Source organism: Octopus bimaculoides, chromosome 5, assembly GCF_001194135.2.
Source record: "Octopus bimaculoides isolate UCB-OBI-ISO-001 chromosome 5, ASM119413v2, whole genome shotgun sequence".
Lineage (NCBI taxonomy): Eukaryota > Metazoa > Mollusca > Cephalopoda > Octopoda > Octopodidae > Octopus > Octopus bimaculoides.
The window spans coordinates 72,573,258-72,582,564 of NC_068985.1; the positions used below are offsets into that span (position 1 = coordinate 72,573,258).

At 37.9% G+C, this 9,307-nt stretch overlaps 1 protein-coding gene across 1 annotated transcript in view; it reads right to left on the bottom strand.

The window, feature by feature from the left end:
- The window catches only part of LOC106876217 (uncharacterized), a 50,571-nt gene extending 41,912 nt beyond the window's left edge, over positions 1 to 8,659 (bottom strand). Inside the window, exon 1 of the mRNA XM_052967775.1 lies at positions 8,558 to 8,659. The gene's annotated coding sequence lies outside the window, so the exon portion shown is untranslated. The remainder of the gene's footprint in view (positions 1 to 8,557) is intronic.
- Positions 8,660 to 9,307: the final 648 nt, after the last annotated feature.

Here is a 9,307-nt window from a genome sequence, read left to right on the forward strand (position 1 = left end):
CTCTTTTCATTTATTCCACTGCATACGTCACGAGAAGAAGAAGAAGAAGAAGAAGAAGAAGAAGAAGAAGAAGAAGAAGAAGAAGAAGAAGAAGAAGAAGAAGATAAAGGAGGAGGAGGAGATGATGAGGATGATAATGACGCAAAAGAAGAAAAAGAAGAAGACGGGGAAGAAGGAGAAGGAGGAGGAGAACCTTTGAGAAAAAAAATGAGGAAAAGTGAAGTAAAAAAAAATCAGATAATGCGAAAAGAATTGAAATGACCAACTGAAGTAGTACGAAGAGTTAATGATTGAGAAAATCATTATCGTTGTTGGGGTTGTTCACCTCTTCGTTTTCTGTGTTGCTTTTGTCTTGTTTGGTGAGCCGGGTAGGGTGTTGTTTGCATGTGGTAATTGTATAATGGTGTGGAGACGAAAACATTTCTATCTCTGTAAGTAACGAAAGTACTGCAAGACTGACACATGTTCAACCAACTTGTAGTGCCGCGTTCAACTCCTCACAAGGTTGTCAATGCTACGATTTTATTATTTGTTTTTAACGATTAGTTAGAATAGCAAGTGCACCGCTGCCTCACTTGAATGCTTACAAAAAATCTAAATTTATACAATTTGTTCTTCTGACAAATGTATAAATGTTAAATATTTAATAAGTAAAATTATTAATAACTGCAACATTTTAAGGCAAAAATGGCGAATTGGAAAAGTCGTTCGCCTAAAGGAATACCTCAATATATATTCCGATTCTTTGCATCCTTAATTTAAATCCCACCGAAGTGAACTTCGCCTTTCATTCCTTCAGGGCCGGTACAACATATATCACTCCCGGGCGTAGAGTAGTAGAGGTGTTAGAGCAAGGGGCGAGATATACTTGCGGTATCTGTTTCGGCTCTTTGCTTTCGGCTAACAACGCCTGTGACGACACTGGTGCCAAGGGTATCGGATTTCACATTTTCCCTTGTGGGTAGGGGAGATTTGCATGCACGCGCAACAGCTCGTCTTTCACAAAATCTTTGCTCAGATCTTGGTACAGAAACCCTACGGTCATCTACGACCAAAAGAAACAGAGCTAGATATTTTAAGCAAGTAACATTTTGTGTGTACATGAATTTTTTTTTGTATGTTGGTTGCACAATGTGTGTGCACGCACAAGCGTAGATCTTTGAAGTATGGCATCATAGAAACCTTCATTATTATTGGTTTTATATCTGTAACAGTGGTGTGGCAGAGGCGGTAGAACTTTGCAGTATTAAATCACATTCCCAACGTCCACAGCTCAAATTACACTACAGTCAGTTTTAATATTCATTCTTCCAGACTCAACAAAATAAGTATACATTAATTTTGTTTTCAAACATAATGTATATTTTTGAAATATACATTATTTCAAAATACTTATTTTGTTGTTGTTGTCGTTTAGCTCTAGGTTTACTATGATTCAGGTAATCTATGAGTAAAGAAGTTCCAGCCGTAACTATAACAGACTGAAGTCGATTTAGTCGACTAAATCCTTTCCCTATAACGAAAGATCCTGTGATAATGTAACGAATCATTGTTGACTTTATACAATATGGTTGGGAATCATATGACGATATGAGTCTAGTAGCCAGTTGTCACTCAGATCACACTCAACCGTCTTAAGAAAAAAAAAAATGAAGCATAAAATAGATAATGATGCTCGGAATAAATTGTACCAGAAAAAAGGTAAAGTAGTCACAGGTGTAATAACATTGATCATAGATCTGCTTGATGAAGGTTTACTTAGGGCTAAACATTAGCAAGAAGAAACAATCAAATAAAGGTGGTCGGAAATAGTTCTTTCTTTAAATTATTATTACTCATAATGAATTCTAAAGTGATTTGATGAACAAGTTATCACCTAACCAACGAGAGAGAGCCGCTAAGTGGTTGCCTGATTTTCAGATATAACAACTGAATATTCCCCAATTCACATCCTGCAGTCTTAGAAAATGAAGGGTACATTGAGTAATGCAGTCTTAGAAATTGTACGTCTGGCTAAAGAAAAAATGCTGGGAAGGTTATGGAGTTATAGATGGAAGATCTTTGACCATACATAGGTTTATCGATCAAGTTTGACTTGGGGTTAAACAACAAAAATAACAACAACAGCAGTAGCAACAATACGCCGGAGTAGACAAATAATTGAAAAATAATTGCTTAAACCTTTCTGTCATAAACAGCCACCTTAGACTTTCTTCGTGGAGACGCAATGGCCCAGTGGTTAGGGAAGTGGACTTGCGGTCATAGGATCGCGGTTTCGATTCCCAGACCGGGAGTTGTGAGTGTTTATTGAGCGAAAACACCTAAAGTTCCACACGGCTCCGGCAGGGGATGGTGGCGAACCCTGCTGTACTCTTTCACCACAACTTTCTCTCACTCTTACTTCCTGTTTCTGTTGTGCCTGTAATTCAAAGGGCCAGCCTTGTCACACTGTGTCACGCTGAATATCCCCGAGAACTACGTTAAGGGTACACGTGTCTGTGGAGTGCTCAGCCACTTGCACGTTACTTTCACGAGCAGGCTGTTCCGTTGATCGGATCGACTGGAACCCTCGACGTCGTAAGCGACGGAGTGCCAACAGCAACAGACTTTCTTCAGTAGTAGTAGTAGTAGTAGTCGTTGTTGTTGTTTATCCCCAAGCTTGCGCTGATGGAGCATTTCTATGATCAAAAGAATTCCATCCATGACCATCCTAACTTTTTTATAAACCTTGTGAACCCCAGACTGCGTTATTTAATGTCTACTTCCACTCCCCTTTCTTAGCATGATGTAATTTGAGGGTAATCTGATTCATATTTCCTCCCTCGTTGGTTTCTCAAGTAGGAACATACACTATTGCTATGATGACTGAATCATAAAGCAACCATTAACTCTGAAAATTGCCTTATATTCACTTTGACGTACCCGATATAATCTGTATTACTAATACTATTATATAACAAGACAACAGACTGAGAATACTAACAAGGCCACGCACATAACAACCTAAAATACATGATGTTTTATAACTGTCACCGAGGTGTCAATATATTGAAAAAGTGAGTCATTAACAGAATCAGTTGCATTTATATCGTGAGAAAATTTACTTGAAGTCTAACCACATCGATTGTGAGTCATTAGAGCGTTTCTAAAAGACAAAAGCATTTTTTTACTATTTGACACAAGAAAAATATAAGATCTTCAATGTTGTTATGGTTGTAAAGAAGCTTTTGCTATTCGGCTCTAAACTTTGTATTAAGTCTTAAGAAAGTTTGCTAAATTCCAGCTATTAGTTAATAAAGTGTGTTGCGTAGTTGGTACAGAAGTTATAGAGTTTCTTTTTAAATGGCTATCAGAGATGGAAGGATAAAACTCTTGACTGCTTTCAGGATGTCCGAGGGGAGAAAGAAAGAAAGAAAGAAAGAAAGAAAGAAAGGAAGAAAGAAAGAAAGAAAGAAAGAAAGAAAGAAAGAAAGAAAGAAAGAAAGAAGAGAGAGAGAAAGAGAGAAGAGAGTGAGAGAGAATATCAACCGAAGGTCCGGCTCAATACTTGCAATAAAAAATGAATTTAACTTAAAGGTACCCAATGTTAAACCGGGAAGTAGTTTATATCTGTCACTCACAGACTAGATTATTTACGCATATAGTTCGGTGATTCATAGCTTTAGAAACCGAAGAGAACGGTGATTCATAGCTTTACAAACCAAAGAGAAAAAGTGGGTGCTTCATGGTAGTTTGACCTGTTAGAAATAACAGCAAAAAATAAGAACGGAACATATATATCCAGAGTGATGCACTGATCATGGACTCTCGAGTCGATTTTGACGCATGAGTCAAAAACGATGAATAGAGCGACTTATTTATTGATTTACCGTGTTAAGTGGCTGAGTATTCCACAGACACGTGTACCTTTAACTTTGTTCTGAATTAGAATCAGAGTGACAGCGTGTAGCAAAGCTGGATCTTTACATTATAGATATAGTCTATCCGATGGGGTTCTAACCAGTTTGTGTTCATCCAGATTTACTCACAAGGCTTGGGTTAACGCGTGGCTATGACAAAGACATACGTCCAAGATGTAACACAGTGGGATCGAGCCCATGATCTCATGGTTACGATGCGAAATGCTTTACCACACAACTGTGCCTACGTCCGTCAGAGGCAATGTTGTCCCAGATACTTTATTCATTAGATAAAACGGGTATAGTTTTGGCTGGAATGCCGTAGGTCTGCCTAATTAGGGCTAACTTGGAATTAAACAACAACAACAACAGCAGCAGCAATAGCTGTCCGTGATTTTAGCATCAAATTCTCTTGTATCTTTATATCTCTTATATTTATCAGTTCGAAAAATAGAGTTTGATTATTTATTAAGTACCGCACTTAAATACAGTGAGGTTTATGTGATCGACTAAAGCACTTAGAGGTAGTGACCCACTATGTTCGCATTTCAATGACTGAAACCTATTAAACAGTCAATTTTTTCTTTGCAACTGTTGTCAGCGATATGTCAAAATCAATCCATTATGTTTCTACTATTTCATACAAAGGACCTTGTATTTATTTTTAACATTGTCATATCACCGAAGACTAGTTCTTGTGGCAAATTTCTGATACTGATAATTAACTCGGAACTCTCATGCATTTCTTTCATTGCAGTAAGAAAGACCTAATATAAACGTATTTGAGAAAACTTGAATATTTTATTTCTTTCAGTCTTTTAATAGTACATGTATAGTTGTGCGGTTAAGAAGTTAGTTTCATAATCATTTGGTCCGTGATTCGATTCTCTTGCGTGTTATCTCGTATAAGTGGGATTGACAGTAACAGCAAAAACCTCGTAATGTGCGTTACACACGTACGTACATACATAAGGGTGTATGTATGTATGTATGTATGTATGTATGTATGTATGTATGTATGTATGCATGTATGTATGTATGTGTGTGTGTGTATGTATGTATGTATGTATGTATGTATGTATGAATGTACGTATGTATGAATGTGTGCATGTATCAATGTATGTATGTATGTATGCCGGTGGGTAGGATGGAAGGTATGTATGTATAAACGTATGTAGGAAGGAAGGATGGAAGGTAGGTAGGTAGGTAGGTAGGTAGGTATGTTTGTAGGTGTGAGCGTCTGTGTGTCTGTGTATGCATGTATGTATATGAGTGTGCGTGTATATAACGTGCCGAGAAAGCGGTGATCCACAAAGTCCTTCGTATAGAGTTACATACATATCCTTGTTATTATTGCCACCAAAGATGCAGTGAACCAGTGACTGGCTTGTTGGTAGCTCGTAACCAACGAAGCTACTGTTTACAAAATTCCAATATAAAATTGAATTACCTAAATCTGTGGGAAACGTCTACTATATAAATCAAAAAGCATGGTTTAGTGTGTCGCTAAAAGGTCACAACTTCAAAGTAGAAAAGCTATTATCGGCATCTAATTCATTCTAAAAGCCTCTGCAATCTTACTAATTGTGTATTTCGCCTAATAGTATTTTCAGAGTTTACTCTGTCGAGCGGATGGAACAGCAGGTAACCAGACTAGAGACAGTAGGGGATTGTATCCTTTCACCGACACTCGCTTTAAGTCTGTGGTTATGATAATAAGCTATAAATTAGCTCAGCCAACTTATCTGTAAATAGGTGCCACAGATTAAAAACAGTGCGCCAGTATAGACATTGGTAATATTACGAAACTGATAAGTAGTTAATTTGCAGTAGTGCTGCTCAGCTTTACCTTTGTGTACGAGGGGATGCTAAAAAGATCCTGGCTTTAAGGGTATCACGAAAGCCCTGGCTGGAGGCCCAACATTCTGAGTTCTTTTATAGGGCTTAGAAAAACTGAAGGGCCACTGCAATAAGTGCGAATCTGAGAGATGAATATGTTGAATAAAATCATAATTAACTGATCTTCCTGTATTTTCTTTTACCAAAAGCCAGGAACTTTACAGCACCCCCTCGTACAGATTACAGTGAAATATACTTCTTCAGATCAATTCTCCCAAAGTATATTACAGATAGGCGAAAACTTCAGAGAAAGCCTGTTCTCTTTGATTCCAAGTCCACACTGCAAATACAAAGGGATTCCTACCATCGAAATTTCCTCTCTCGATATCAATTACTTCAATATCAAGTGCACACAGTCGACTAGTGAATGAACTTTTCAGGTTATTCCGATCGACGAAACCAAAGAATCTGACATTGTTCCTACAATTATATTCAACACTTCGCAGTTAGTACACTATTACTCAGAATTCTTTAATCCTCTTCTATCTGCAAAGATCTAGCCCAATCGATAAGATGTAACAATGTACCCGATGCCTAAAAGTGCAAACTCTTTGACTTTACTAACTTGTTCGCTTTGTCGGTGATAGATGACCATTGTCACCCCGCACTCCATAGCGATCTTTACAGGAAGTAAAGGTAGAAGTGGGAGGCCTTTTATCATGCTTGACCTGGAGTTAGTCAACAATAACAATTATATCTTCCGTAATCTCTAAATAGAAATAAATAAAGTTTAAGATAATCCGTAAAGATGATGAAGATCTCATTTTTTCCCCCTATTGGCAACACGTTCCTGTCTTCTGAAGCACCGCGTTCAGAGAAATCGGAGCAATGACGAAATACAAAGGAGGAAACAAGTTACCTCGAAAAATGCCGCACTTAATTGCCAAGATCTCGACCGTTGGAGAATAGTGTTGTGCTGTCTTTTTTTTTTTATGCCATCACTCATTAGATTTTGTACATTTTCAGCAACAAACACGTTCAGAGACTCTAATATCGATGGCAGCGATTCCAAGTGCGAATTTTTGAAATTTATGTAGGCCTACTGTTCTGTCAGCAGCCAGGTGATCATTTGTGCTTTATGACCATTTTTCCGTAGCCTTTCTATTGGATGGGCAGTAAGTCATTCGTTTTCCCGATGTGTGCACAATGTTCAACAACTATTCTGTTAGAATTTTCCATATCCAGTTAAGGCATGTAATAGAATCATACGACCTTGAATATGTTATTAACGACCACAGGACCTTTGAATATGTTTTTCACGATAGGGTCGTTCGCCCGTTAATCATTCAGTTTAGTATCACATCATAAAATTTGCATTGGTTCAGGAATGTATTACCAATAGAAAAAAAACGGGACCAGATCTTCATCATCTTTACGGATTATCTTAAACTTTATCTATTTCTATTTAGAGATTATGGAACATAATTGTTATTGTTGACTAACTCCAGGTCAACCATGATAACAAAACGGAAACCAGCCTCCCTTGTATACCCTTTAATCTTTTCATCTAGAAGCTTTAGATTCCACTCGGCGCTGATGCTTTCCAGCTCGATAGACCCTTATCCTGAATTTTCACATCCTCAAGTGTCATTCTAACCGGATGCTCTTCGTTCATAGCTTTGATTACTAGTTCCTCTTTCACCACGCCAACCATTTTGCATCCTTAACTGAGACAATATGTTTGCAGCCACTAACTGAGACAATATGTTTGGCCAATAGTGCATTGCTTTTTCCAGATCAGAAAGTATATATTATCTCTGGTCTCACTGCCTGAATACCGATAATAGTGCCATCACCGACCGAAAATCCTTGTTTCAGGCTGTATTTCTTTTCAAGCATTCTTTGCTCATATTCCTTAGCACTCTTCAAACATCTTTTATACCTTATGCTTTCTCAGAGTTACTATGTGTCGTTCAATTCGCCACTACCACTAAGGCTCCTGGTACTTTCTTTGTTCTTCTGTATTGCACCTATTCTTTCTTCAACCACAACTGCCTAAAGCATATCCCGCAATTCTGTCATATCGTCCATCTCTACAACAGCAGGATCCTACCTACATTTATAACTTCACTACGATTTTCCTTCTAGACAAACCATGGGTTGATAGACTTTTGTTGAATACCACACACTACCAAGTTAGTATATCGAGTATTTCTTGTTCTTCGTCCCCTAGATCAGAAGGAAACTGTGCTTAGGGTGTTAGGTCTTTATAGACATACTCCACTGTATTCGTACCACTGCCCTGGTTTCCACTATGTTCACCTATCCCACCTACTACATCCTCGTCTTTGCTTTCAGGTTCATCAACAATAATTTCATTGTTACTTTCTTCTAAAGACTCATAAAAAATAACGCAAATTTTCCAGTCTTCTCTCAACACTGCCCTTTATTTCTTCAATTTCTACAACAGTAAACCAGTTCTTTTTGTATTACATGGATTTGACACAAGTTGTATCGCACTGATCGCACTAATTCCTTTTTCATTCTAAATTTGGTGCAGTATTTTTTTCCGATGCCAAAGAAGCACTCAAGGTCAACCTCGACCAGTGCTTCTGACCTTCAACTTTTTCCTTCCTATCTTCCATGTTCTTTCTGCGATATCGAGCTGGTCTTTTTATGTGTGTTCTTAGGACCAGTCACTGGATGACAGTTGCGAATATTGAACGCAGAACACCGAGAGCCAGAGCAAATACCGCAATGCATTCTATCCAAGATCTAACGAGTCTACTAATAACACAATTATTATTAAAATAGCTTACCTTTTTTCATAATTTCTTCAAACTGACATCAACGATAGCAATGTAAACATATGTAACCATGACATATAGTAATCTTAAATTCCCGTTTGTTTTTAACTACGACTTCTCGACAACTGAAGTATTTTTATGCAGCATTAACATTACAGCTTTAATAATATTGGCTTTTTGTTCGCGTCAAAATAAGAAAGGAGTGTAAACAATTGTGATGGATTTATTTTTCTGTCACATTGTACAAGGTAGGGGCAGTTGAAAGTAAGTTGACAGTCGTCACTTCTGACATGCACTGATCTCTTTGTAGTGAAGCAATCTTTCTCTTCTTCTCAGTATAATTACATACATGCATGACACACACACACACACGCACACACACAAACACGCACACACACACACACACACACACACACACACACGCACACACACACGCACGCACACACACACACACGTGCGTTTATGCGTAGAAACGAACGAAAAGAGCACAGAATACATGATGTAAAGTTTATATTTATTGGATGAGAATTTGTTGATTCACCCCATTGTTACTCGGTGTTTCAAACATGTAAAGAATACTTGTGATTTATCTGATACTATTAAGGGAATAGTGGTGAATGATGGTATATAAGCCGAGTAGTAGCAAGGCCAATTCTTGTTGGTCAAGATGATTGGCATGGCATAAAATGTTGCAGGCCGAATATGTCTAGCCTGTTGTGATGCGAGGTAAATTACATAGTCCAAGTCATTCGTCGCCTACGC